General features: G+C 43.7%; 1 pseudogene; it reads left to right on the top strand.

Annotated features, from left to right (window-relative positions):
* Positions 1 to 3,503: 3,503 nt before the first annotated feature.
* Positions 3,504 to 27,039, top strand: LOC144372168 (protein transport protein Sec61 subunit alpha-like; annotated as a pseudogene).
* Positions 27,040 to 27,267: the final 228 nt, after the last annotated feature.

Raw genomic sequence — 27,267 nt, 5'->3', positions numbered from 1 at the left:
AATGGCCATTTTGACAGGATTAATTCTGCCAATACAAGAACATGGGATGTCTTTTCCAGCTTCTAGGGTCTTCTTCAATTTCTTTTTTCAGTGTTGTATGATTTTAATTGTAAAATCTTTCACTTTCTTGGTTAGATTAATACTCAAGTATTTTTTTGAGGTTATTGTGAATGGGATGGTTTTCCTGATTTCTATCTTGGCTGAATCAGTGTTGGAGTCTGGGCTTAAACTGCTCCAAACAAATATAACCTAAACTGAAGGAAGATTTGGACCGAGGACTGTGATTAGGAACAACTTTTAACTTTTGTTAAAGATGTAAAATTTCAATAGTTTGGCATCAGGCTTATATTATTTTTATACACAGCATTCCACTTTCATTATAACTTCAATCTTTTTTGAGGAGCTTCTCTTTGATTACCCTTCATGAATGATTAAAATAAGATTAACTTTGTCCTTGGTGCAGGAATAAAAATTGTTTACTCAATAGGGTTCATCCCATAAAATTTTGGCTCCAGAATTTTTATTATGAGGAAGAAATTTATGCTTTCTTCCTTTATGAGTGTGGGTATATGATCTGGGGCTGTGGCAGCCACACTGTGACCATGAGAAGCCTCATGCGTAAATTTAATTGGATTAGCTGCCTGAAAGAAATAGGGGCATCAATTAAACCCCAATAGTTAGCTGCACTAAAAACGGCTCTATTAATAGAACTTGAGCAATCATGAAGCAGAGTTGGTGTGTGTGTGTGTGTGTGTGTGTGTGTGTTTACAATTGAAACCACCATACAATTTCTGAGAATTTGTCAGATTATGCACTAAGGTCTTTGAGTCCAAAGGGTTCAGAGTTTGATTTTTCTTTAGAGCAGGAGTTCTTTATTTAGAAAAAAGTGGATTTGCCATTCCAAAGGGAAGAGTTTGCCCTGCCTTGGGATGTAGAACAAATTTTCTGCCAAGAAACATGAGGGGGATAAGGGAATCATATCTGGAGGGCAGGTGGTTGGGGTGCTGCTGGGGTCCTAGAGCAGTTCTCAGGGAACCTCAATGGAGCTGGTTTGGGTGCTGCTGGAGTCCTAGAGAAGTTCCCAGAAACCTCAGGAGAGGTGATTGGGGCGCTGCTGGTGTCCTAGAGCAGCTACCAGTGAACCTCAGGGGAGGTGGTTGGGGTACTGCTGGGGTCCTAGAGAAGTTCCTAGGTACCTCCGGGGAGCTGGTTGGGGTGCTGCTGGGGTCCTAGAGTGATTCTCAGGAAACCTCAGGGGAGGTGGTTCGGTTGCTGCTGGGGTCTTGGAGCAGTTCCCAGGGACTCAGGGAAGGTGGTTAGGATGCTGCTGGTGTCTTACAGAAGCCCCCAGGGAAGCTCAGGGGAGGTGTTTGGGTTCTGACTGTGGTGCTAGAGCAGTTCACAGGGACTCACCAGGTGGAAGAGAGTGCTGAATTTGTCCTCTCTGGGGAGTATCTGGTGGTTCATGTTCAGAAAGTAACAGTAACATGGATCAGTTTGTAATACACTGTGCGGGGCACATGTGTGGCTTATTTAAAGTTCACCATGGCAAGGAGGCTGAGTGTCATCACCCACTATTTATGTACATGGATGCCAAATCCCAGCAGCTCAGGTAAACTGCCCAGGTCTCACTGGAAGTCACCTGAACACCAACCTGCTCCCAGTTCCTCTGTGATCTTCTCTGGCCCAACGGCCTCCCTCATCGTGCATGACACCTGCTGTCCTGGGGGCCAGTGGATGGCATGCTTTGGGCTTCTAAAGCCTGCACAGCAAAATCATACCATTCATTTCTCCTCACCTGATATGTTGTATTATTTACATAGCTGTTGTCCCCTAGATATTCTTGACGCATTCTCTGTGCATCATATGTATAACATGAATGCCAGGACATGTCCTTTACCTGCTCTCTACCTGCCCCACACATGCCCTGCCTACATGAGCCCTCTTTCTGCTCTGTACCTGCATTCCACTCAAACATCTTAGGACTTCATGAAATAGCCCTGCACAAGTGTCCATCAGCTGCCACACCAGTGGTGGTTAGAGTAGTGGTGATCTGTGCTCTGGGCATGGGGGTGCCCAAGCTCACAGTGCATATTTTGAGGGGAAGAGAAGGTGCTTCAGTCTCTGCTCTTCATCTTCTCCATGACTCTGTGTCTTTTCCTGTTTTGTCTCATAGAAGCACAACTTCCTGGACTCATCACCCACACTAAAACAAGAAACTTTTTCTTGAGATCCTTAAGGAACTCCAGGGGTGGAGGACGCCCCTCTACATAAAGCCACATCTTGAGTGCTGTGTGGATGTGGGGTTGGAGAGCACGCCAGACACTGCTGCATTTTTCTCTCAGCACTTTCTATTACAATCTTAGCTGCTGGCAGAGCCAGGGCCTGAGTCAAGCCCCTGGGTTGCCAGCCATACTCTGCCTCCCAATGGTGGTATCTGAGCTCTAGCCTGTCCTGCAGTGTGTGCACCTTCTGATCATGTTGCTTGGCTCTCCAGGCTTTTCATCTGGGAGGCCAAATAATTAGACCTGGTCCTTTGCTGGAGGGATCAGCATGGTGCAGGCGAGGCCTGAGGCAGTCTGTGCAGAGCCCGCTGGTGTGGAAATGGCCTCTGTGGATTTTGGTACTGGAAGCTACACAGACCCATTAGAGCCCTCTGGGTTCTTTACTGCTGCTGTCCTGTTCACACCTGACACGGTGTTCTCTGGTGTGGCCTCGGCTGGTCCTGGTGCCTTCGCATTTGGATCATGAGTGTTTTTCCCAGGGGTCATTGGCCATGAGCTAGTGGATGCACTGACCTCACTCGTCTATATGTTGGCTACCAGTAAATATGGTGGCATCTGATCTCCAAATATGAGCCATCTTTACTTTTGATGAATGAAGTGGTCAGTTTTCCTCCTTGGCCACCCACACAAGAGTCTGTCCAATGACACCTCAGTAGCGTCTTCACATGGAAAATTGGAGCTGAAAGCATGCACCCAGTGTGATGAGGGTGCCATGGATCTATGAGAGGCCTCAGCCTGAGTGGCCTGCAGCATGATATCAAAGGCATCTTGGTGTTGGTTACTAAGTCCTTTTCCTACTGTTCAATGTATCGTGAGAAAGTGCATCCACAGTTTTGGCCTGTGGCCCATGCCATCTGAGACTCACAGTCCATCCTGAGCTGTGTACGTCCTTATTTCCTTGGGCTTCATGCACATCACTTGATTCTAAGCAGTTCTTAAGTGTCAAGGAATGTTGAAAACAGTGAGTGGTAGAAGGTGATTGGCAGCCTTAAGGATCTCTAAGTAATACTCCAATGCAGGTTTCCATAGTGGTCCCTACCCGTGGCACACAGGGACCACTATACTCACCCCCTGGGAAGTTGCCGCCTGTGCAAATTATTTAAAAAGCAAACAAGATCAAGAAAGAGGGACAGCAGAGTCAGGGCAAGACTTGTGAGGGTCTTCAGTGGACGCCGTCTCTCCTGGCCGAGGTTTCTTAGGAAATGCCTGTAACAAGAGATGGCAGCCAACCAGCTGGGAGCCTGGGTACAGACTTGTCAGAGAGAGAAAGAAGGGGGGATGCAGAAGAGGGGGCATCAGGAGGAGGGGGAAAGGAAAGGAGGACAGCTGGGAAAGTATCCATGTCAGAAAGGGGAGAGAAACAGGAGTGGAGGGCAGCATGACACGGGGCAGCAAAAGGTGACAATATCGCATTTTCTTTTCTTTTAGTTAGAGAGGCATGCCTGAGTTCACAGTCTCACTGCAGGGTTCCCTGGGCAGGCAGCAGCAGGAGCTTCACGCTACCCTCATGTCTCATCCTTCAATGCCTCAAGTTCTACTACAAGAACATTGCTCGCTTGGGCTATACTGGGGCTATGATTTTGACAAATTCTTTTAGAATTTTTTTAAAGTTTCAGCCACATGGAATCCTGATTGGTCATTAACCTGTGCCCACCCCACACTTTTTTTCTTTTTTTAAAAGATTGAGTTAGAAGTCATGTAACATAAAATTAACAATTTCAAAGCCATAAATTCAGTGGCACTTAGCACATCACCCAAAACCGAAATTTGGTACCCACTAGCTAAGCAGTACCTCCCCATTCCCCTGCTGTTACTAGACCCTGGAGACCACTGATCTGCATTTCTGTCTCTATGGTTCACCTTCTGTACGAATCATATCACTCAATATATTCACTTTTGCACACTTTGCAGAATAGTGTTTTGATGGGCACTGTTGTAACATGCATCTTTCTTCATCCATTTGTGTAGCTCAGTAATACTTAAATGTCATGAATAGACCAGGCTTTAGTTTTTCCTAAACAGTCAATGGACATTTGAGTTCTTGCCACGTGTGCACATTATAAAAAGCACTGCTCAAGTGGTGATGTACAGGTTTAATCCGGGTGGCTTAAAAGGCTGTAGAGGAGGATTGCAAGTTCAAAGCCCAGCCTTATGAACTTAGCAACTCGACAAGAAATTTAGTAACCCCTGTCTCTAAACAAAATTTAAGAAGGGCTGGGAATGTGGTTCAGTGACTAAGTGCCCCTAGGTTCAATCACTGGTACCAAACAAAACAAATCAAAAACCCCAAACAAACAAACAAAAGTGCTGTTGTGCACGTTTGTATGTGTATTTAACTGATTATCTGTTTTCAATTCTTTGAAATCTAAGCCTAGGAGTGGAATTGCTGGGTCCTGTACTCATTTTATAAGAAATTCATTGTTATACATATTAGGGGAATCTTTTGTATCCATAAGTACACAAACACGATTAGGTCAACTTTATTTTCCAGTGCCTGCCTTTACACTCCATCCTCTGTGCTTCCACTCCCTCCTTTTCTGGTTTCTTATCTATTTTCATGAGACCCTCCCATATTTCTCTTTATTTTTGCTTTCTAGTTTTCTCACAATAGAAAGCATATCTGGCTCCTACAGTAATTCCAGGTTAACAATTTGAGAAACTGAAAAACCATTTCCAGAGCAGCTGTGCCTTTTACATCCCCACCAGCAATATGTGAGGATCTGATCTCTCCAGAACCTTGCCACCTCATTTATGTCATATTGTAACCAGTGAGTGAGTGTGGAGTTGTGGCTTACTTTGGTCTTGATTTGCGTTTCTCAGTTGTTGCAGTAATTCACTTGGTCAGCAAGGGAAAAGAAAAAAGAAGAAGAAGCAGAGCAAGTGAAGCAGCAGCAGAAAAAAAGTCCTTTATTGTGTACAAGCAATCTTTTTATAGTATTGTGAACAAAGAAGGCAGCCTTCCAACATCAATAAATCAGGTCTTTCACCTAATTAAACATAGCATATAGAAGTTTTACTTTCTAATCAGAAGTGACCCACTTCTCATGGCTAATCTATTCTCGGCCCAGAGTATGTTGAGCTCTGCTCTTTGTTAATAACAGATAATAAAATTTTTCTTAGAGCCCTCCTAGCCCACTTGGCAGAACATCCCATTTGCAGGCAAGTCTTCCCAAGGACAGCAGACACCTCGTTTTCAAGCATGTCTGCCGTTACCTTATCTAAACCTTGAAGGAGCCTCTTGTTTGCAAGTAGGCCTTCCCAAGGACAGCAGACACCTCCTTTTCAAGCATGTCCGCTGTTACTTATCTATACCTTAACAGAATATCCTGTTTGCAGGTAGACTCCATCAAGGACAGTAATAGTAACACACTTACATCTGATTCTCTACACTCAGTTACTGATGATGCTGAACATCTTCTCATGTACTAGTTTGCCATCTGTATGTTTTCTTTGGAGAATTGTGTAGTCAAGACCTTTGCCTATTTTTTAGTTGCATGATTTGTCCTTTTGTTATTTATTTCAAAGAACCCTTAGCATATTCTGGATATTAGACCGTGTCAGACAGATAATCTGTAGATCATTCCTCCCATATCACTGTCTACTTTTTCTTCACTTTTGCTCATCTTTTTTTAACCAGCAGCACTTTGGACTGTGTGTGGTCTGATGATTAATCTTGAGGGTATCTTGGCTTCTCAGGTCTCAGCAGTGCTGGAAATGGTCTCCCTATGCCTGTCTTTGCTCTCTGCACATGGGCTTCATCTGCCTTTGGCATTCCTTTTGTGTTTTCATGAAAAAGACTGGAAAAGCCTTGCTGAGCCTTCCCCATAACTGTGTGCTAGGTGCAGTGGCTACCTGGGTCCCTGAAGTGGCAGCTCCTGGCCTTCCCCATCCAATGGTGACTCTTACCCACTTGCAAGTGAGAGAAAGAGTCCATCTACTTCCTCACATGCCCATCACACCCCATGAATCCCAGTGGCAAAAAGTGACCTGTCCAAACTCAGACTACAATTAAAATTAATTGAAATGGCCTACACTTTGGGCTCTGATTTTCAGGCAGTTGTAGAAAGACACTTTGTTTTCAAGAGGAAAGCCACTCACAGAGTTCTTCTTTCTCCTGCGGGGGGGGGGGGCAGTATGCCCACACTCCCCATTATTGTGTCGTGTTGGCTTGCAGAGTTGACCTGGGATGTATTCTTATAAATGTTGTTTTCTACCTCACTGAATAAAGATGGCAGAGGGTGTGAAGATCACAGCCTTGAGAACCAGCAATGGAGACCAGTGGTCAGTGAACTACAGCAGCACTCATATAATGGACACTCTGGTCTCCATGGGCCACTGGACATGCAGGGCAGGTGAATGCTGAGAGGCCCAAGGCCCGAGGCAGTCAAGGGACTGAGGACTGAGTGAAACCCAGCCTAGTAGCCAAGCTTCTGAAGGGCTGTGGTGCAGGACACATGGGGTAGAGCTTGGTCCTTGTGCTCTTCATGCACAAAGGCCTAATGAGGTGGACGTTGTCCAGAGCCCCTGAGTTCACATTTATCACAATGCAGGGTTTAATATCTAGTTTCAGATCATCTTTATTATTATTGGTATTATTGTTTTTAACTAAAAGTTGATGAATGTAGTGGGACAAGCAGAACTGACATAAGAGGCAAGAGAAAAGTGAACATTATATGGCAGACAGAGGAAAGCTCCAGCTTTGGGTCATTGTTCCTTACCACCTTATCATTGTTCGGATGTCACACCTGGGGACTGGATCATGTCTTTGGTCTTAAGCTAGGTCCCTGGTGCTGCTGGCTGGCAGCCTCTCTTCTCCAGCTTGGGTTTGAGCCTCAGGTATGTGGGCTGTGCTCAGCTGTGCCACAGAGAGAAGTTCTCACTGATGATGTTGCATCATGACTCTTGGTGGGTTGCAAGATCCCTTGCCTGAAGTCTCGGCCCCTACCTTCTCCGATGTGTGGAGCAAGCATCTTCAGTGTTTATTCAGGTTAATGACCATGACAGCTGTGCAGACACCATCACGGCTAAGGCCTCACCCTGGGTGAGGCACCAGCTTCTCATCTGGGCACACGAGCCCCTAGTGCCACTGCTCTGTCATTCTGCATTTTTATAGTCTTTTGTCTTTTTGTTCTTCTCTGTTAGACTCTTTGAAGACCACAGGTACAGTAAATTTGGTGGGTGTGTGGTTGGTGGTGACAGCCTGTTCCCTGGAGTAGCATGGTGTGGCTGCCTCTTCCTGGTGACCCTGATGGCATCAACTGGAATTTTCTTCTGCCTTCTCTTTGAGGGGCAAGAGGGGCTCAGATGAGTGCTGGTCAGAAGCCTATTAGGAACCACTTCCTGGGTGATCTGGACACCCCTCCATTCAAACTTATTTCAGCAGCCTCAGGTGACCAAAATATCTCTGGAAATCTATGTCTATCTGCAGAGCACCCCAAAATGCTAGGCACCCCAAATATAGAGCATCTCCAAATCCAGAACATACCCAAATACTGAGAACCCCAAATTTCTGAGTTGTTAACATTACCTCAGGAGATTCAGCTGTAAGTAATAGACCATCTGCCCACAGATGACTGTTACAAAAAAATTTGGTCATCTCCTATCACAAAGAATTTATACCTGGTTGGTCCTGTTATTGGTGACACAGTGATACCACATACATGTCTACTCAGTGTTTCTGTCCTCCTACTCCATTCCAGCCAGAGAACTGACCACGATCCTCTACCTTATCTCCTCATGGTCACAAGATGGCTGCAGCTCTTCCAGGCATTGAAAACTCAGCCAGAAGTATTCAGGGGTTGAAAAAGATTGGGATTTTTCCTAAGTGTCTTTTTCTACAATCAATCTCCAGAGGAGTCTTCACTTCAGAGCTCATCAGTAAGCTGTGGGATCTCTGCAGGTGCTCTTTGGAATTATTCGTTGACTAGTATTTGGGTTTTGTAGTGGGAGATGGTCTCTGCCATCAGGAAATTAAGAGGAGAGAATAGAAGCTAGTACTCTTCAGAGTTGGTGTCTGTCAAGGGTTGTGGCTTTATTCTGTTTTGCACAGAGTGTACCTGACCCCTATAGCTCTGAGGAAAGAAGGTTTATATTGTCTGACCATTTCAGAGGCTTCAGTTTATGGTTGGTAAAATAGATTGCTCTGTGCCTGAGGTGAGGCTGAACATCATGGCTAGAGGGTGAGGTCGGTGGAGCTGCTCAGCCCCAGGCCTTGGGAGTGGAGAAGGCAGGAGCTGGGGATGAGATGAACCTTCTCAGACAACATCCCCAGTGATAACCTTCGTTCAATTGGGTCCCACTCCCAATAATCCATTCCCATCTTCAATCCATCTGTGCATTTTTCCACTGAGGAAGTCAGCACCTGGGGATGGAGTCATTTCCTATGAGCCCCACCTCTGGACATTGCTATACTGGGGACTAAGCCTTTAGGTACATGAGACCTTGTGGGACTTTCCAGATGCAAACCATAACACACAGCACTGCTGTGTATATTCCTGGTGGAAAAGTTCCTCTCAGGTGCCCGGTTACCAGGTGGTTTTGTCCATTTGATCCTGTAACAATGAAGGTCTTCAGGAGTGTTGGATTGAGGCTCCAACCTTCTTCTCAGAGCCTGTCCCCATTTTCCCATGGTTGTATTCCTCCCATGTGCTCTCCATTCTGGAGGAGGATTGTCGACATTGACTACATCTAAATCCATCTGCTGATGTGGTCACTCTGATAGAAGCTTTTCCTTGCAGACAGGCCCTGCATAGGTCCTGGTAATTCCTAGCCATGGGGATATAACTATGATCATGTCATCCCCTAAGTAACTGCCATAGCCAGCCCTGAAGTCAGGGGTTTTCATCAACCTCAGGCCTGTAGTGAGGGGTTTCCATAAACCTTCAGGCCCAACCTGAAGGCCTTGGATGAAAGGTGGGAGAGGACCTGGGGGCCATAAACTCTTATGGGGAATTAAGTGAGAGTGAGCCAGACAGTCACCCGAGTGTCAGGAGTCCTGATACACCCAGATCATGCTGTGGGTGTCATCTGTCCCTGCATCCTGCAACACTGGGTAGGTGATAGTGTCCAGGTTCCATGAAAAGGGAATTTTGTTGAAATATTTGATCAAACAGTAATGTTTCAAATGTACCGAACCACACAAGTTTTTGGAGGTGATTGTCACTGCTGTTTTCTGAAAGCAGAGTCTGCAGTTCTTAGAAGTGACTTAGAAAGAGCTGTGTGATTGACAGCTCATTGCCACAATCTCCTTCCCAGGATTGAAGCAGGTCAGGAATTGTGTGATAATTTATGCTTATCTAGTATCCCTCTACAATCCATTCCATAATGTAAATAAATAACTATTTCTTTTTATGCCTTCTGTTGCATTGAGATATAAAATGTGATGTGAAACACAGGCCTGTGGAGGGAACTTTCTGCTAGAAGGAAAGTGTGAATATATCTCAGCACATCATCTGGCAGAAAGCTGTGATTCCTGGGTTGTGACAACCTTGAGTGGAACTGAGTTTTTAATAGAATATAATGTACAGACTGCCTAAAATTCTGTGATAAGAATGACACGTGTTTTGTGGGGAGCCCCGAAGCACACAACTAGGAGGGCAGTGCAGGCCTTAATTTGAAATATTGTAATGAATTCTCATCCTGAGGGAATTTGAGTAATAAAGATGAAACCAGAAGATAAAGGGTTTTGTTGCCAAAAGAGGAAAGATTTGAAAAAGAAGCAAATCGGACAGATAAGGACAGATAAGCTGAAGCAAAGGGAACAAGACAGAGGACATGGCTCTCTGCATGGAAGCCACATGCCTTTGGCCAGTGGGGGCAAGGGTTTTCCTGCCTAGTCTGGCTATTGGACCTTGACCTCAAGAGGTGAGCCACCAGGACCCATAGTTCAAAGCCTTTCTCTTCTAAGCACTGTGGTCAGGGCAGAGGAAGGCTCTGTCCACAGGGAAGAGGGGAAGCAGAGCCCAGGCTTTCTGAAAAGAAAATGCCCTCCCCATGCTGTTGCCCTGGTACAATATGTGCTGAGAAATGTTACCATGTTTGGAAAACTGGAATCCATCCCCAACTCTCTTCTGGGATTTTTCTTTGCTGCTGTAGTCCAAACAACATGGTGACAGTTCGCTGGCTTCCATTACTGGAGCAAACTCTTGGGGCATCAGCTTGCAGAGAATGGGTTTGTTGGCTTACTTTTTTAGAGGATTTAGACTGTGGTCAGGTTTGGGGCTTGTGGTGAGTTAGCACCCTGTGGCTGGGAGCGTGGGTAAAGAAAATGTTCACTCACTCTTGCCCTGAACAAAGGAGAAAGAGGAGGGAGCTGGCTTTCTGCAGCCTTCCTCAAGGCCCATGATCTAGAGCCTTTTGCAAAGTCCCCAAATTTTTCCCAACCCATCAACACCAGACTAGGGACTCCATCAAAACCTGGCTTCTGGTGACCACCCAGATACAAACGGAAGCACTCACTAATAAAAGAGGGGAGGGCCACCCTGTCAATCAATTTAATGAACACAGTTGCTTTCTGATCATATTTAACTATTGGCCATGGAATCAAAACACATTGCTGATTAAGACAGCCAGCACATCATGGGTCATGAATCATGAATCAGGAAGTGTCTCCCAGTAAGCTGACACTTAACACCTGAGCTGAGAAGAAGGAGGCAGCTGCTGGCCAGTCCTCACCAGGCCACGCAGCACCTCTGCAACTAGCCAGTGAAGTTGCCCCTGCTTTCGGCCATTTGGTGTTAGCTTCTCCTCTCCTTCTCTTAAAGAGTTCATGGAAAAGTGAAAGAATTCAGGGAAGGGTTAGTCTGTCTCTCAGGAACATCTTGTGTGATTGAGTCATCTATACCTTATTTTATGTAAAGAGCTTGTTAAAATTACACACACAAAGACACATATATAGACAGACTTATATAAATTCATATATATATATATATATATATCAGGAGCCAGGAATCATTTTTAAAGTCTTTCAGGAGGACAACATTTCAAAAATTAGAAACCTGAGTCCTTGAAGTGGACACCTGTCATTATTCCCACTTGACAGCTCTTTGAGCGGAGGCCCAATTCATCAACACTCATGGTCCCACACCTAGTTTGTGGTCAAAGCCATTGACTCAAAAGCCTATGCTTGGACTACTGCCTGAGGCTCTGAAGATACTTGTCAAGGGGTCTCTCCATGTGTCCCCATCCTGCAGCTCTCTTTCCCACTAGATGGAATGCTCAGTAGCAGCAATGCCTACAGTGCTAGTGACCATCTAGCACATGAACATAGGCAACAGAGGCTCCTCCAAGAGCAGACCCACATTCTCATCTCCAGAACGTGTTAGCTTGATTTTTGGTCAAGGGCCTTCACAGAGGTGGTTGATGTGGGCTATAAGGTGGCCTTCACTGAGAAACTGGCTCCTCCCTCCTTGGCAGGATAGTTGAGGAAACTGGCACCAAGTTCTGGAGAGGAATCCATTGTAGTTCTCCTTCAGCGAATGCCCATCCTGAGATGTGGCCACAGACAGGAAGGTGTAGGCAAGGTTCGGTGTACACTGCCATGTGTGGGGCGAAGGTGGCAATTTTTTCCTTGGTTTACAAAGGGAAATGGGCCATTTACTGTGTTCTTGACATTATGCTGAGTTATATGCTTCAAACTGAACTTAAATATGTGTTTGTTTTCCAGAGAAAATGGCTCAGTATACGAGATCCTAAAGTTGACTTTGGCATCCATAACAGCAGTGGTCTGGCTGGGACCCAGCAAATCAGCTGGCAATCGGCATACACATTCGAGGACTTATGAGTGAGCTGGTCATTTCTGAGATCTTTAACAGCCACATAACCTTTGTGGGCATTGTCCCTCTTGCAATGGTGCAAAATTATGACTTTAGGAGAAGAGGTACATAAAAGTTTTCTTTGAACACTTTGATTACTCCAATGTCATGAAGAAGAACGTCTTCTTTTCTCTCCCATGCACTTGGTACTTGTTGTTTAAATAAGAAAAATATTCTTAAATTGCATTTAATTTACTTGCTTTCCACAGTGCCTCCTGGAAACTATGTAGGTCTACTGTGTAAATCCCTTTTCATTTTTGGAGACTGTGTAATAGTTTTTTAGGGAGCCTTTTTCCTCTATTGTCTCCATCTTTTCGCATGTAAGGACTAAGTGTTGTGCTGAGGGAAGATATTTTTATTGAAATGTATGGTAGGGTGGTGTTGGTACAAAGTTCTGTGTGCCCACTTACCAGGCCCTAATCAATTGGCTTTGCTTTGAGAGTCCCCCGGTAGCCTGGGATTGGCCAATTTTGAAGTGCAGGTGAACCAAAAAAATCTTGTTGGCAACTGCCCAGAATTAGACAGAATCCCAGAACCCACTAAACTGCCTGTGGTTTTCCTTCATGGGTCAGAAGGCAGCTGCGTTTCCTTCCCTGTGTTTGGCTTAAACTCTGTCCAAAACTAAGGCCCAGGGACCACACTTGAGGATGGAGTCATGGATGGTATTCCAGTTAATATAAAGGACTGTGCCTTGGGTCTGTGGGAGAGCCATACGCTCTATGCTCTTCTTTACTGGAAAAGGTCAGGTACATTCTGCACTGAGTTGAACTTTCAGCCAGGATCTCACACACAGTTGTTCTGGGGAAATCTGTGGCTGCTTTAAATCATTTAACACTCATGTTGGATACCACAGTTGAGCCAATTGCAGATGAAATCCTTATTCATTTATTAATCTACAATTACTCCCCCTATCTTGAGATCCTAGCATGTGACCTTCACCTGGAACACGTGTTTCCTTGCCTCTCCCTGGGTTGGTTTCTTTCTGTGCCTTGGCTGTTAGAAAGGCACCTTCCCTGACCACACTGGTTTTTGCAGCCCTCATCCCCTCCCTGCTCTTCTGTTTCTGTTCATGTATTCCTATTTCATGATCCTCACAGGTGTCATCACTGGCCATTGCTGAAGTCATCTACTGACTCTCTCCCTGGAAGATGAGATTCTGGTCAGTTTCATCTACCCTGTCTCCATGGCACCTGTAGCAAGGTCTGGCACAGTTGATGGTGGTTGAATGAATGAATAAACGAATGGGCCTCATGCTTGAATCCAAGTTCCAGGGCATTTAGGTTTTGATTTATGTTATCCTGTTAACAGGATCCACATTTTGGTGTGGTGGAAGCATGACTTTGTAGGAAAGCAGCTACTAAGAAACAGAGGTGGCTGTTGTGTGTTTCAGGGAGAGATGAGGTGTCCTTGCAGTCCCTCTCCATGGGAGCTCTCCTGTAGATTCTCCAGCACAACCTAGCTTGGGCCACAGTTGGGGAATATCTTCACTCAAGTCTTTGCCCTTTGTCCCATGTCTCATCTCCAGCTCTCAATTCCCTATTGGTGCCAAAGCCTCCTGACTCTTAAAAGGGTGGAATTCAGCAGAGAGCTTCATGTTCTCTTCTTGGGAAGGCACCAGTTTCAAGAGTTGCTGGAAAGCAAGATATGTTTACCTGTCAGGGCCTGGGACTTGAGCAGGAGTGGAGAACAGGGCTTGGCAAATGCAGAGCGAAGGCTGAATTCAGCTTGGTTATCTTTCCAGCACATGGATGTAGTGAGGGTGCTTCCTGAGCCTAAGTCTGCTGTAGACCCAGATGGATTTAAACACTTTGCCTCTGCCCAGCATAAATTAAAAGACACCAGTATTCAAGGCTCCCTCCTAGAGGGCCAGTGGAGTCAGCCGAGTGCAAGAAAAGGGACAGGCTATCAAGGTGTTTGGTTCAGATGAATGGCATCTTTGTTAACAACCTATACAGATTTCTAATTTCTGAAGGTGAAAGGAAGAAAAGGACTCAGAGGAGGGAGTTCAGGAGAGAGAGAAGTGGGCGGTGACAGTCAGAGGCACCACCAAAAAGGGTTTGGACACACATGTGCACAAATGCGAGAAAGTGTTCCACAGGGCTGTGTCAATAGCAGTAATATTTGTGACCCACTCATAAAAGAGCCTCATGTGGAACATCAGTCAAGTGCTTCTACCCTAGGAGCATTCAGTTTTCTGGGTGATGAGGCCTGAGTGACAACTTTAGAAGTGATTATGTAAGGGACTCCAGGTTCTGTTTGAAACCATGTTTATGGTGGTGAATCATCAGGAGAGTCTGTCTGGAGACAAGGTTTTTTTAAAAACCAAAAGTCCCATTCAACTGTTGGCAGGTGAATAGGCTGTTGATCATGACATAAAGCCATGGCTGTGGGAGCTTTCCATGGGCACCATGGCTTCCAGAAGCCTTCCACAAGCATTCTATTTCTGTTCAGAAATGACAGAGGGTTTGCCAACAAATGGCATTGCCTGTCTCTGCGCTGGCCCTGGGGGGAGAGCCCTTCCCCACAGCTGGGGACTAGGGAGATGTCTGTGCTCACACTAAAACAAGCTTCTCAGTTTCTGTTCTACCCTCTGCTGAAACTGTGCCTTCAGCAGGTCTGCCTGAGTTGTCCCATCTGCAAATGGGTCACATGGACTCTGTAGTGTTGTGTTAACACTTATTGTGAAGGTGAGACACAGGAATACACCTACACAAATGCCACATAATGTACGTATGAGAAATGCTAATGCTATATTTACTTTTTTTTTTTTTTTTTACTTAAAGAGGTGATACACAAGAAAAGTGGTTGCATTCAGAATGCTTCTTTATGGGCAGCACAGGCTCAGACCACCTAGAATAGGTGCAACTTCTAAATAATCACAATTTCTCTGCCCTTTCCTGAGCCCACCATCTGCATGCCAGCTTCAAAGCAAACAGCAAGTGCCCTCATTCCTCATGCTTGACTGGCTCTGCAGAGCCCAGGGAACTCATTTCTAAATTTCAATGGCCAAGATGGAATTTTTTAAATCTGCTTTGATTTTTTTCTTTTCCCAGAAGGGAATCATGGTTACTGTCCCTAATATACCCACTAGATGGTGCTTACATGCCAGGTTGTGGCCACAGATGATCCCTTCTCCCCTCCCCGAGAGGGGAAAACACTGAGGCCAAAGGGCTTTGCTATTCTCCCATGAGAGTGAGCAGATAGGCTCACTTCTCACATCCACCTGGTTCAGCCTGTACCTGGCACCTGGCAGGCTGGAAAGGTACTGCCTCCCTTCTCCACACTACTGCAGGCCCCACAGCTAGATGGATGCCGAATAGACTTTCACCCTCAGTCTTTAATATTTTTTATTTCTAAGGATTGGTGCTGATTATATGAATTTTAAGCTATAAAAGAAGAAATCAAATCCCAGTCTCTCCAATATGACTCTCATTCTAAACGGTTCATCCAAATCAACACTGTGCAGGGAAAGCTGGCTGGACAGAAAGTTGGGGGTGAACATCACACTCTGTAGCTGTGAGCTCTTGCTCTGCATGCTACGATTCCAAAAGATGTCAAGTTTCTTATTTCCTTCTACATAAGAGGAGCCAAGAAATCTAATGTGAGATCCTTGCACTTTAAAAAGCATCAACCACCACAAGGTACTTATTTTTGAGAGAACTATAACCACATATATTTTGCCAAGAAAAATCTCAGTTCGCCTCAAAAAGAAACACATAGGTGAAGGTGAAGAATAATAGAAGGTTATCTCAAGAAAATGGAAACAAAAATTAAACAGAAGTAGCTATTCTTACATCACAAAAATTACACCTTAATACCAAGTGATTCTCTTGCCCTAGCCACCTGAAGTGCTAGGATTAAAGGTGTGCACTATCAAACCCAGATGACTTTAGTTTTTAATGCAGTTGGAATTCAATCAAATTATTCAGAAATTCTTTTAACTGTTCAATCATATCCAGTTACCCCCAATAACCCAAACGTTCATTTCTTCTGATTTTAATGTTATTGTTTTGATTTATAAAGCTTTAAAATCTGATTTTTTTTCAACTGATTTATAGGTTAGTGTTTTGATCCCTAAATAATCACTGTTATTTACTTATAACATATTTTGAAATAAATGCATATTTCTTTAAAGCATAATATGCAGATGTATAAAGATTAATAAAATGATAATAGTCGTCATCATCATCATCATCATTATCATCACCAAAGAAAAAAGTAAACATAAAAGAGTAAATAGTATTTGTCAGTAGGGTAGATATTGTCACAGGTAAGAAACCTAAGCCTCTTTAGACATTTTAATTATTTGATTCTGCACATGCTTTATCAATTAGATTTACATATTCATTTAATTTTCAAATTTCAAAGAGTTGTGGTACAAATCAGTGTGGTACAAATTAACAAAAATAAAAGAAAGTAAGAGAGGAAGAAAGGGCAGACAGCACAAGTAGTAAACAATAACCAAAATGGCACTAGTAAATATTCACCTGTCAAGAACCACCTTAATGGTGTAAATTCTCCAGTAAAAAGACATATAGTTCTATAATAGATAGAACAAAAAATCTATATTTTACCAAGAAGAATCTCATTTCACCTTTAAAAAAACACAGAGGATAAAAGTGAAGAATAAGTGAAAGATGTCTAGAGAAAATTAAAATAAAAATTAGAAGTAGCTTTTCTTATATCACTAAAATTAGACCTTAATACCAGAAATAAAAATAGCCAAAATTATTATATAATGACAAATGGTTTTAATTAAGCAAGAAACTATCATAAGTATAAATATAAAATCACATAATACTACAACACAAAGACTTAAGACAGACACTACTTCATGTCAAGGGAGAGAGAGTCTTCAATGCATATTAATAGAGGGCTTCTAGTAACAGAGTTTGAAAAATGGATGAAATTTTCATCCAAAAACATCAAAAAAGAGACACAGGATTGTAAATGTTTTGACCATAGAAATATAAGGACAGCTTTCCTCTGGTCAGCAAACTCCCAGGATTTAAAAGGCACGCCATTTCCTATGTTTGGGATATTCTGCAGTTTTTTTTCAGAAAATAGCAAGATAACTAATACATTTGCAAAACCTAGCTGTGTGTAAATGCCTTGCATGAGGAAGTTATTTGCTAGAATCTTATCAGCCTTGACCTTGACCTTAGGCACTTAGGGGTGACTCTATTTTTAGAAAACAACAGTGTTTTGCCAAGCTCTTCTGCACATGAAACTGTCCACATAATAGTAACTTTAAACAATAGACTTACTTGAGAGCCACAAAAATCTCCTAAAATTGCACATTGCAACCTTAGTAGGTAACTATGGAAGAAGCTGCATAATGTTGCTAAATCTGTAGCCTAATGGCACAATGAACAATAATGCACTACTGAGGCCAGTGACCTAATGTAACCTACTACTATAAGTAAAGCCGGCAGCTTGAAATAGGAGACTTTCTGCCATTCTGCCATTCTGCCTCTGCACCTTGCTTCTGTCTCTTCTTCTTTGTTTAAACAGGATTTAAAGTACACTCCAGAGCAGATGGACTTAAGAGAACTTTCCAACAAAAACCAGAAAAAAAGACAAATTCTTTACAACAGTACCAACAAAATTCTCCAGAATAGACAATAGGTTAAGTCAGAAAACAAATCTTAATAAATTTTAGAAGCTAAAAATTATTTCAAAAAAATTTTTTTCTGAACACAATGTAATAAAACTGGAAACCTATAACAGGATAAACTTTAGAAACATCCTGCATGTCTGCAAATGTAACAACAAGCTCTCAAATACCCAAGAGTGGATGAATAAACAAAAGAAAATTTAATTTTTTTAAAAAAATGATGATAGAAACACAAAATTAAAAAACCCTATAGCATAAAGCAGAGGCAATTTTAAAAAGATTAGATCAGTGCATACCTACATCAAAATAGAAAACAACCAAGTCTTTCATTTAAAGGAGGTAGAAAATCAAGAACAAGCCAGACCCAAAACTAGTAAAAGAAAAACTACTAAACATCAGAGAAGAGGTAAATAAAATAAAGAATTAAATATTATTTTAAAAATATCAACAACAGAAAAAAATTATTTATTTATTTGTTTATTGATTTATTAATTTATTCATATAATCCCTAGGATAAAGCAACCACTCACTGAGAGATGTCTCCAGCGCTAGTTTTTTTTTATTAATTAATTAATTAATTAATTAATTTATTTATTTATTTATTTTGTGGAGAGAAAGGGTCCCCTAGAGTGGCTCAGTGTCTCGCTTTTGCTGAGGCTGGCTTTGAACTTGCCATTCTATCGCCTGACCTTGAGGATCTAAACTGTTCATTTCCAAGGTAAAGAGCACAGCTTTGGCATTGAAATCACTTAAGCAGTGAGAAGTTAATGATGCTGTAATATAAGGATTCTCACACGTGATACCTACAAACATCTTCACATTGGCTTTGTCCACAGAAAGCCTAAGACACTTTTCAGGACTCTGCTTGGTGCATGGTTTGGCTTCTTCTCTTTTTGGGGGAGGGTGTCTGCTGGAGACTAAACCCAGAACATCACGCATCCTAGGCAAGTGCTTCTCCATGGATCTGTACCCCCAGCCCTTCTTGGCCTTCCTTGGTGATCAGAGAAAGGGTCTGTGTTACTCCATTTTTATTGACTTACTGGGAAACTTTATGTCCTCTGATTCCACCTCTCCTGCAGATCCAGTTGAAGGAGAAGGTGCTGTGAACAGTCATCCCACTCTTATTCTTATTAGTCTGCTGTCAAGTCAATCTGGTCTCCTGTGCTGGCATTGGGGTAGGAGGGAGAGGAGGGACACAGGCACCACTCATTTTGTTTTTGCTTGTTTCCAGATACTCTACTTGGTATTATGGCCTCAGATTCTGCCGACATTTTCTACTACATGAGGGATTCTGGCCTCCAACAGAGGGAGGCTCAGAATCACTCTGCTTCTTCTCTGCTAGACCAGCACCATTTAGTTTAATGACAGCCTTTCTGTGGAACTCAAAAAATGGGCAGCTCCGTGGCCTGGAAAGTCTTCATGAGCCATGTCAAACAGCCTGATCAATGGTGAATTTAGCCTGGGAAACTCCATCTTTTTTGGAATTGAGTTTGAATGCAATACAAAACCTGGAAGAGCAAGATAAGTCTCTGCTTGAGAATTTCTGAAAACTTGAAGAAACTATAGAGTGTTTGAAATTCCTGAAACGAGATGGTGAGTCCACCTAGAACATTCTCTAGAACTTTCCATTGGTTTTTCCGCTGCATCTTTTTCATTTCTACAGGTGAAATATATGGATCAAAACCATGAGTGACAGTGGAGGGTCTACTCTAACCAGTCACCTGTGGTCTGGAAATAATTTTATTGTGTATGTTGATGGTGCAATTGATGGACATGGTTTAAAAATGGGGTTCCAATGAGGTTCCAGTCACTCAGAATCAAAGCTTATCTGTACATGATGGAAAGGGAAGGTTGATTCCCAACTAGATTCAGTTGTGCCTGTGCCAGCCCCATCTGCAGACTCAGAAAATGATTGGAATATTTTCCAGTTTTATGATCCTATGAATGACTGGCCTCTCTGACCTCTGTCCAGCCAGAATGGATCTGTCCATGGAGATGGGAATGCAGCTGGCTGTTTTGGGGTATGTGACTTTCCAAACAGAATGACATGGGGTCTGGGAGGCTCGACAGAGGGATTCAGTTGTGTTATAATCTTTAGTTATGGGGGGTTATTCTATAATTGCTGCCAGCAACTTGAAGCCAATCCAGTGTAAAGAAGTGGGTCACAAGCAATTCTGTAGGCTCTATTTATTAAATGATGTCTTGATTTCCTGAGCTCAAAGGGGCTTTGTGGCTGCCCCTTTTCTTAGGCACACTCATGGAGCTGGGCATCTCTGTAATTGTCACCTTGGGCCTCATCATGCAGATCTTGGCTGGCACCAAGATGATTGAAGTAGGTGACACTCCAAAAGACCAAGCACTCTTCAACAGAGCCCAGAAGTGTAAGAAAGATCATCGGTACAGCTGTGGTATCTAGTTGAGAATTTGAATTGGCTCTAAAATTGGGTGCATTAAAACAGCCCAGTTTGGCCTGTGTGCTTGGCCTGCCAAACCTGTACATGCTCCATGGCCTGTTAGTGAGAGATAACTTCTGCAAAGTACTGGGTATGAGGGAAGGCCAGGCAGGGCAGTGGAGGGCATGGATTCCCCAGAGGATGGACTTGAACGATCAGGACATGGAGGTCACCTCTTCACCAGCCATGATTTTCCTACCTCACAAAGAAGGTGAAATCTACTTCAGAGCTGTCATAAGAATTCAATTAAATCCAGGTGCTGTGGAGTATGCCTGTAATTGCAGCAGCTCTGGAGGCTGAAGCAACTTGGAGGCCAGCCTCAGCAACTTAGTGAGGCGAGTGAGACCCTGTCTCTAAATAAAATTTAAAAAATGGCTGGGGATGGGGTTCAGGGGTGAAGCACCTCTACTCAGTCCTCAGTACTAAAAAAAAAAAATAAGAAAGGATTACGTTGAATAATCACTCTCACAGTGCCTATAGCATGGTAGTTATTTAGCAAGTGCTATTTTTCTTCTGCAATTAAGAAGTATTTAATGTGTGGAAAGGTGATCATCTCAGTCCAGCTCTGCTGTCAATTAATTTTTTGATGTGGAAGAAATTTATATAATAGTTCTGGAGTCTCCATTTCTACATGCCTTTAAACTAGGTTAAGGATATTGGCCAAATCATAAGATAGGCAGCCCCAATAATTGGGACAAGCCTCAGAATCAGCCAAGCCTAGCTCTTTTAACAGGAAAGTATTATTTAGAAAACAATATTTACAATTTTCTAGTTTGCCATCTTCCATATAGCATGCCTTAGAGATCTTAAGTTAGAAGATTAAATAATTGAGTGAGAAATCCATCTAACTTAAATTTGTGAGTTTCAGATACAAATCAAGATTGTAGAATATATTTATGTATTAATGCATCAATCATTAGTGAATTAAGTAATGCATTATTAAATATTAAGTAATGCACATATTATTCAATGCCTTAAATTTATGCATTATTATTCTAAAGCTCTAATGAGTGTTTTTTTTTTAATTTTTATTTTGGAAATTTTAAAATAGACTTGGATTAGTGCCATGGTGCGTGACTCTAATCCCAGCAGCTCCGGAGGCTGAGGCAGGAGAATTTTGAGTTCAAACTCAGCCTCAGCAACAGTGAGGCCCTCAGCAACTCAGTGAGACCCTGTCTCTAAACAAAACACAAAATACGACTGGTGATGGGGCTCAGTGGTTGACTGCCCCTGAGTTCAATCCCCGGTACCAAAAGCAAAACAAACATAAAAACAAAATTTGCATTATTTTTTATATGCCCAAATCAGGTTTTTTTCTCTTTCTTTTTTTGTTTTTAATATTAATTTTTTGCAGACCTTGAAATAGAGCCCAGTGCCTCTACCACTGAGCTATAGCCCCAGATGTTTTCTCCTTACCCTTGACAATTTTTTAAAATGTTTTTCCATCTTAAAAATTTAAGATCATTTTTTAAAAAATGAATTTAGTATGACTGGGCTGAGGTTTAGTAGAGCAGTTGCCTACTGTCCACAAGGCCCTAGGTTCAATCTCTAAAGCCACAAGAAAGACCAAAGGTACTTTTACCAGAAAGCCTCTGAGTTCTCATGTGCTTTGACATATGACAGTTGGATACTCCTCACCAAGTCCCCGGAGGCATTGTCAGTATTTGTCATCTGTGTTCCTGCCACTCTCTGCTCAGGGTTTTTTTGGGATCCTAGTGTTGGGCATGATAATCATGATTGGCCAGTCCATCACTGATGTGATGACAGGCATGGACAGGGACCTCTCAGAAATGGGCCCTGGGATCTGCCTGCTGATAACCACTCAGGTGAACCTCCACTCGCACCACGCTTCCTGAGTGACCCCACTCTCCCTCTTCCTCCTCAGCAGTACTCAGCCAGAGCTGGGGCCAGGCCAGGCAAAGGGTTGGGATCAGGGCTAAAAACTGGCCTGAGCAGGGTGAGGTCCCAGCTTGGAGGCTGGGCACCACCCCAAAATAAATCAATCAAATAAAATCCCATCTACAATGAGTAATATTAAAATCAATAAAGGCATGCTGTCCACCTGCAAACCTGAAAACAATTAAGAAACAAAAACAAAAAAAAATGTAGAGGCTGGGGCTGGGTCTCTGTGGTAGAGGCTCACTTGCCATGAGGCCTTGAGCTCCATCCTCAGCACTCAATAAAAGTAAAACAAAGATGTTGTGTTCACCTTTAACTAAAAAATAGATTTAAAAAAATAGAGAATCAAAAGACCCTGGCTTTGGTTTCTGAATTCCCATGAGGAAGATTGAGAAGAGTCTCTTATTTGGCTTTCATAGCAGAGAGCCCAGTCATTGAAGATGGAAGAAATGAGGGCCCTGGGGCCAGTAATGCAGAGTCCACTTTTATTAATTAATTTATTTTAATTCTGCAGTTCCTTGTGGTGGGCTTGATGGTCTGCCTTTTGGATGAGCTTCTTTAGAAAGGGCATGGCCTGGGCTCTGGCTTCTCCCTCTCCATTTCAAGCAACATCTATGAAACCATCCTAGGGAAAGCATTCAACCCTACCACCATCAACACAGACAAAGGTAAGGGCACTACCTCCCTTTGGGCACTTCTGCAGGAAGTTTTTATGCATGCAGAGTATTCCTTGGGGAAAATGTGTGTTTCAGAAATATTTTTTTTGAATTTTCAGTGGGAAAAGTTTTAAAAATATAGCTGAGTGCAGAGGCTCAAGCCTGTCATCCTAGCAGCTCAGGTAGCTGAGGCAACAGGATTACAATTTGGAGAAGAGCCTCAGCAACTTAGTGAGGCCCTAAGCAACTCAGTGAGAAACTGTCTCTAAATAAAATATAAAAAGGGCTGGGAAAAGGGCTCAGAGGTTATGTGGTCTTGGGTAGAATCCCTAGTACTAAATAATAATAGTGATAATAATCATAATCATAATCATAATCATAATCATAATCATAATCATAATCATAATCATAATCATAATCATAATCATAATCATAATCATAATCATAATCATAGTAACACCTCTTATAAAAGTATTTCAAGGAAAGGTAACATGCCACAGAGTAATTCTGCCTCATATTTCTTAGCAGGAACCTGCACTGCAAGGATAAAGAAGTTTTGATTTTAGCCAATTGTCTTCTTGTGAACATTTCAGGCCTCTCTCAGTCATAGTTAGCATCAAAATGACCATCCTTGGGCAATCATCTGCTCATGTTTTAGCAGTTGTTCTTAGCAAATAAGATTTTAAAAATGAAATTGCTACACGAAACCACTTGTTCAGGCAAGCAGCAGTTAGTGCAATGATTACAAGTTCAAGGAGAGCTTTGGCAAATAAGTGAAACCCTGTATCAAAAAGGGCTGGGGTAAAATGACTGTTCCTGGATTCAGTCCAAAGTATTGCCAATTTGGGGTGGAAGGCACTGGGGATTGAACTCAGAGACAGTTAACCCCTGAACCCCGTCCACAAGTCCACAATACTCTTTTATATTTTGTTCAGACACAGGGTCTCGCTGAGTTGCTTAGAAGCCCAATTTGGCAGAGATTAGCCTCCAATTTGCAATCCTCCTGCCTTAGCCTCCAGAGCCACTGAGATTACAGGCATGCATCATGACATCTGGCTTACGAATCTTAATAAAATAAAAATTGAAAGACATGTGAGGCTTCTTAAGACAGGGAAATTGACTTTTTTTTTTTTTTTTGGCCTCTGAACCCTGAATCTGGTATTTGCTGGGAAGTCTCTCTCTTGGAAAATATTTGTATGCATTTTTGTGTTTTCTTGGAATTGACTGTGGAGCTTATTCTTGGCCTCCAGTGCTACATAATCAAATTGAGAAAACTGCAGATGGGTCTCTGCAGAGTGCCTGAGAGATCTCATGGGAAAGACAAAACCTCAGAAAGGAAGGTCGGGGACACTTACAGAAGAGTTGGCAAAGGGACATGAGACTCTTCCTAAAATTTCAGAAAAAATAACGTGAATTGAGGATCTGGGGGTGGAAAGCAGCTGGGCCCCAGCAATGGATGGGGGGGCAAAAGCTGGGTAGGAGTTGGGGTGTCTAAGACCTCCTGGCTTTGGGGGGGCTGCATTCAAAAGGAGCAGAAGTAGTGGTGGCCAGAGGGGGCTAGTAAGTGAAGGCTTGGGCTGCAGCAGCCAGCCAGAGGATCACTTTGCTTTGGAGCAGAATAGTGAGTGAGGTGACAGATTTAAAAGGAATGATTAGCTGTCCCCAAGAGATAGACTGAGAAAATGGCTGCGGAAGTGGCACAGCAATCCAGCCTGAGCCAGCCAGTGTCACATCAGAGCGAGGGCCTTAGGACTTAGAGAGATAAAGGTAACAGACAACCAAGACATGGATGTGGCTTCCCTTGGCCACCTCTGGAACCTGGCTGGAGCAGAGGGGCTACCTGGGGGTTTTTGAGTGGTGCTGTAAGGAGCCAAAATGGTGGAGCAATGGGGACACCCCCAAGAAGGGCAAGAAGATGGTGGAACAGGCACAGGTAACTTGTAGATGTAAGGGCCACCTAATACCAGGAGTGCCACCCCAGCTCAGCTTGCGACCTGGAAAGTGGGGTGTGGAAGGGCCACTAGGGTGGATAGTGCAGCTGGTCCTTCTTCACTGAGGTGGGAGAGAGTGCAGGCTGAGAGGGAGGTGGACAGTACAGATGCCACAAGACTCTCACCCCCAGGCAACACTAGAGCATGAAACTAATCAAGTTCCCAGAGATCAGCAGGTAGTGATTTGCAAGAAATGACCATGGTAAACATTCAGAAATCTTCTAAGGCCCTCATTCTGCCATTGCTGTGACCCAGATTTTATTCCAGACACTTGTCAGACAGGTGCTGTTAAGCTCCAGGAGCTTCTATGGGTGCTAAGAATACAAAGGAAGATAACATAAGACATGTGAGTGTAAGTGTCATCCCAGGTCCCCGGGCCAGAGTAGAGCAGAGAAGGAAGATGGGCCGACTGGAGAAGAGTGTTATGGGTCCATCCTAGAAAAGCTGGCAGGTGCAAAGGCCCCAGGGCAGAGATGAGCTGATGTGTTTGAGCATTGACGTGTGGCTTAGTGGAGAAAGTTAGGAGAGTTCAGAGAGGTCACTGGTGGCCATAGAAGCCAGGACAGGTCCCTGCTTTCACCCCTTGTGTTTGCTGAACTTCCTGCTTTGCAAAAAAATGCTCAAGCTTTAATGTCTCCAGATTCTCAACCACAGGAACATCAGCTGTTGACCCAGACAGTCAGAGGTGGCAGGGAGAGGGGCTGTCAGAAGACCACCACAGGAATGCCAGGGGCCAGGGAAAGCAAAGAAAATTTCTGTCACAGAAATCCTGTCCATGTGGTTTATAGGACAGATGGCCCATCTTAGTGTCCCTCCAGAAGGTGATGCAAGTCCTGCTGTCCCAACTCTAGGGAGAAAGGAAAATGCTGTCACAGGGAGAGATTGGGATTTCTTAGTCCCCAGCCATTAGCTACTCTGCCCACAGATGCCAAATTTAGGGAAGCACCTACCTGGCATCAGGGTCCATGGTAACAGAGTTTACCACTGTGCTTTTGTTCTAAAGTGAGTCTCATGCCATTTCTGAAGTGCTCTGACCTTAGCGCCCTGTGCTTCAGTGACCCTAGCCAGTCTCTTGGGCACCTAATCTGTCAGTCAGATGTTCCCAAGGAGCCTCTCCTGGCCAGAGAGTGTGTGTTGCTCCTAAGCATCTGTGCATCTTGCTCATGACAAAGTGTCTCACCCACAGATCTCCTCACCTGGGTCCTTCCCCAAATTTTGTGCAGGACTTTTTTTTGTAAAAGGGACTGAACCAAGGGGCCCTTGACCCCTGATATCTGTTCCACCCCTATTTAGAGCCAGCGTCTCACTGAGATGCTTAGGGCCTTTCTAAGTGTCCAAGGCTGGCCTCCAACTTGCCATCCTCCTTTCTCAGCCTCCTAAGCTGTGGGGTGACAGGCATGTGTCATTGTGCCCAGCTGCAATCACAGTCTTTGATCTGTTCTGGGTTCATCTCAAAGCTTAGGTTCAGTAGACGCAACAACTTGAACTTATTTTCCTTTTTCCCAGGACACGTCTTCTGGAGGCCCCACCTTTGCCTATGCAGTTGGTGTCCTGTGTTACTACCTGTCTCTGCCAAGGTCCTTTGGCTATGTGTTGAGGGACCCTATTCATGCAGTAGTATACCTAATGTTCATGCTGGGCTCCTGTGCCTTCTTCTCTATGATCTGTGTCGAGATCTTGCCCTCTGCCAAGAATGTAAGTATGAACGGACATTCTTAAAGTGTTACTCAGCATATTTCTTGGTCACAGTGAAGGATTGTGTCATGCAGATGAGCCACTCACCTTGGTGAAACAGTTCAGAGCATTAAGGACAGACTGATGGAGCTCAGCTGTCAGCAGCAGGTCTGAGAACCTAAAGTAAGAGTGAAAAATTACACATTGTCTGGTCTCCTTACAGCACCTTGTTGGTCCAGGGACACTTAACCCCTGAGCCACCTCCCAACCCTTGTTAGATTTTATTTTGGAGACAGAGTCTCGCTGAGCTGCTCAGGGCCTTGCTAAGTGGCTAAGGCTGGTCTCAGAATTGCGATTTCCCTGCCTCAGCCTCTCAAGCTGCTGGAATGACAGAGGTGCACTCCTGGCACTTAGGGCATTTTAAAAGTCTGTGTAAAGATGTATGACTGCAGAAAGAGCCATTTAAGTGTCCAGCAGCTTGGGCTCTTTTCCTCTGAACCCACCTCTGAGCATATCCTCTTCTCTGAGCATCATGCAGGTGGCCAAGCAGCTGAAGAAGCAGCAGATGGTGATGCGGGGCCACTGGGAGACATCCATGGTGCATGAGCTCAACCAGCAAGTGTATTACCCAACCCCCAGTCAGCAGTTGTGAATCTTAGGCCTCGAGCACCGGTGGGCCTTGTGGTCTCCAGTGTCCATGTGTCTCATTCTCAGATCACAGGGTAGAAAATGTCTCTGTGTCATTGGATATTTATGAACCTGCTAAGTGCTGAATGCTGGGAACATAGAAAAATATGCATGCCGCCTTCAGAAGGAAGCCAGGAGCATGCAGCCTGGCGACCCAGCATGGGACACTCTAGGGATGGTGCTGGCAGCAGGG

This window comes from Ictidomys tridecemlineatus, chromosome Y (assembly GCF_052094955.1).
Source record: "Ictidomys tridecemlineatus isolate mIctTri1 chromosome Y, mIctTri1.hap1, whole genome shotgun sequence".
Classification (NCBI taxonomy): domain Eukaryota; kingdom Metazoa; phylum Chordata; class Mammalia; order Rodentia; family Sciuridae; genus Ictidomys; species Ictidomys tridecemlineatus.
Note: the sequence above shows the minus strand (reverse complement) of the source record. Positions and strands in the feature narration are given on the sequence as shown.